Source organism: Arachis ipaensis, chromosome B02 (assembly GCF_000816755.2).
Source record: "Arachis ipaensis cultivar K30076 chromosome B02, Araip1.1, whole genome shotgun sequence".
Taxonomy (NCBI): domain Eukaryota; kingdom Viridiplantae; phylum Streptophyta; class Magnoliopsida; order Fabales; family Fabaceae; genus Arachis; species Arachis ipaensis.
This window is the reverse complement of record NC_029786.2, coordinates 29,885,828-29,889,523: the sequence shown is the minus strand read 5'-3', so window position 1 is coordinate 29,889,523 and position 3,696 is coordinate 29,885,828.

Sequence of the window (3,696 nt, the reverse complement as noted above, 5' to 3'; positions counted from 1 at the left end):
CCAATCCTTCTTATGACTTAATATCTCTTTCATGAACTTAGCATAAGAGGGTATTTGCTCAAGTGCCTCTGCAAACGGGATCTTTATTTCAAGAGTCCTGAGATAGTCTGCAAAGCGGGCAAATTGTTTATCCTATTCCGCTTGGCGGAGCTTCTGAGGATAAGGCATCTTGGCTTTATATTCTTCAACCTTAGTTGCTGCAGGTTTATTCCCTACAGAAGTAGTTGGAGAAGCCTTCTTAGAGGGGTTACTATCAGCACTTGCAGGTGTCTGATTCCTCATAGGCGTTTGAACGCCAGGGTTGGGTGCTGGATGGGCGTTTAACGCCAGCTTCCCACTCTTTTCTGGTGTTTGAACGCTGGAACTGGGCAAGGAATGGGCGTTTAATGCCAACTTTTCCCCCTTTTCTGGCATTTGAACGCCAGAGTTATTCCTCTCTGGGCTCTTGATGTCCTCAGAGGGATCTTGGGTAGTGGTTTGGTCATCCTCTGTCATTTGTTCCTTTCTTGACTTTTTGCTATTTTGAGTTGAGTTATTCAATGTCTTCCTGCTCCTTAGTTGGACAGCTTGGCATTCTTCTGTTATCTGTTTAGATAGCTGCTGTCTTGTCTGATTCAATTGTGCTTCTATATTCTTGTTAGCATTTTTAGTGTCTTGGAGCATCTCTTTGAATTCTGCTAATTGTTTTGTCATAAGGAGTAATTACTTATTAAGTTCAACAATCTGTTCTTGAGGATTGGGATCAGTAGTTACTGCCATAGCCTCTTCTTTTATGGAGGACTCACTGTTTGAGTACAGATGTTGATTTCTAGCAACTGTATCTATGAGCTCTTGAGCTTCTTCAATTATTTTTCTCATGTGTATAGATCCACCAGCTGAGTGGTCTAGGGACATATGAGCTTTTTCTGTAAGCCCATAGTAGAAGATGTCTAACTGTACCCACTCTGAAAACATTTCAGAGGGACATTTTCTTAGCATCCCTCTGTACCTCTCCCAGGCATTATAAAGGGATTCATGATCCTCTTGTTTAAAGCCTTGGATGTCCAGCCTTAGCTTTGTCATCCTTTTTGGGGGGTAAAATTGATTCAGAAATTTGTCTGATAACTGTCTCCATATTTTTATGCTTGCTGTGGGTTGGTTATTTAACCACCTCTTAGCATGATCTTTTACAGCAAATGGAAACAGTAATAATCTGTAGACATCCTGATCCACTTCTTTATCACATATTGTGTCAGCAATTTGTAAGAACTGTGCCAGAAACACAGTAGGTTCTTCCTGTGGAAGACCGGAATACTAGCAATTTTGCTGCACCATGATAATGAGCTGAGGATTTAGCTCAAAGCTGCTTGCTTTGATGGGAGGTTGATAAACCTCTATTTCATGGTTTATCTTGTGCTCATTTGAGTGATTTTTATCTACTCTTTACCCACTTATTCATACTATTTGCATGGTTTTACATTTGTCTTCCTAATTATGTGCTTTGATTGAAAACATGCTTCTTTGACCTTTATATTGCTAATATTAATCCTCTCTTATCACCATTAGATGCCTTGATATGTGTGTTAAGTGCTTTTAGAGATTACAGGGCAGGAATGGCTCAGAGGATGGAAAGGAAGCATGCAAAAGTGGAAGGAATACAAGAAGTTGGAGAAATTGCTAAGCTGTCCAGCCTGACCTCTTCGCACTCAAACAACTATAACTTTAGCTACAAAGATCCAAACGACGCAGTTCTAGTTGCGTTGGAAAGCTAACGTCCGGGGCTTTGATTTGATATATAATATGCCATAGTTTCCCTGACGCTAAGCGACACAACCGCGTGCTCCATGCGGCCGCGTCGCAGTGACGGAAATCAGCGTGTTTGAATTCTTCTCCAGCGAATTCTGGGCTGTTTCTGACCCAGTTTGCGGCCCAAAAAACACAGATTAGAGGCTATAAAGTGGGGGAATGCATCCATACATAAAACAAGGCTCTCATATTCACAATTTTAGGAGTAGATGTAGTTTTTAGAGAGAGAGGTTCTCTCCTCTCTCTTAGGATTAGGATTTAGGACTTCTCTTAGTTTTAGGAGTAACTCTCAATCCCAGGTTCTTTATTTTTATTTATTTCCCAATTTAGTTTATGAACTGTTCCAGATTACTTGAATTAATGTTATTTGAGGTATTTCAGTTATTATTGCTTTCTTTTATTTACATGATTATTGCTTCCCATCTGAAGGCATTCTTATTCCAGTAGATTTCCTTTTCCCCTTTTGGTTTTGGTTAAGAAATCAGTAACTCAGGAGTTATCCAACTCAACAGCATAATTGATAACTGTTATCTTTGCTAATTGAACTGAACTTCAATAATCCCAACCTTTTCTTAGGAAATAAATAGGATTCGAAGATCAAACTAATTAGTCCCTTGACTTTCCTTTGCTTTAGTAAAGGTCAACTAAGTGGAATTAAGATTCAACTTTCATTATTATTGATAAGGATAACTAATTCTGGATTTCTAATTTCTCACACCTTGCCAAAAGCTTATTTTAAAGTTATTTATTTATTTTATTTGTCATTTAAATATATATGTGCCCATTGCCCAAACTCAAAAACCCCCCAATTTACAAAACTCATAACCAATAATAAGAACATACCTCCCTGCAATTCCTTGAGAAGACGACCCGAGGTTTAAATACTCGGTTATCAATTTCAAAGGGGTTTGTTACTTGTGACAACCAAAACGTTTGTAAGAAAGGTTGATTGCTTGGTTTAGTAACTATACTCACAACGAGAGTTTATTATAACTTTTAAACCATCAATCTTCCGCTCATTCAAATTGGTGCCGTTGCCGAGGAATTGCAAACGTGTGCCTTATTATTGGTTATTGTAAATATTTTATTTTTGCTTGTTTTTATTTTTGTTTTTATTTTTGCTTTTTCTTAAGTTAAGAGGTTATTGGTTTTTATTTTAAAATTTTTATTTTTTATTTTATCTTATCTTATTTCAAAAATCAAATTTCAAAAATTTAAATTTAAAAAAAATTTTCAAAATTCAAATTTAAAAATTTTCAAATTTCAAATTTCAAAAAAAAATTCAAATTTCAAAAATTTAAAAATTCAAAATTTCAAAAATTAATTTTCAAATTCAAAATTTAAATAACATTTTAATTTAAATTTGTTTTTATTTTCGTTTTTAAATTTTATTTGTTACTATGAACTCTCACCCCTCTCGCTTTGAGTCTGGTTACAATAATGTTGCAGGAAGAAGAAATTACAATGAGAACAGGCATCAAGGTTGGAATAATCAAAGATGGGAGGAGCCACAAGGATTTGATCAACCCTCATGGCAACAACCACCTCCAATGGACTATCAACAACCACCACCATATGCCTATGAACCCTTTCCTCAACATAACTTTGGATCACCACACTCACAAGCCCCTTTCCGCCATTCACCTCCATATGACCCTAACCCTCAACCACCATACCAACCACCTTATGAGCCATATGAACCATATATAGAACCACCCCAATTCCAACCCAATTACTCACAAGAACCACCACTTCAATATTCACCATCTCCATATCCATCAATCCAAGAGCACTATGATCCTATTTATGAAAGCCGAGTGCATCAAGAGACAAAGGATCGTCTCAAGGAAACAGTGGATCGATGTCAGGCAACCATTCATCAATTGGGACAAGTAATAATGAGTCAATTAG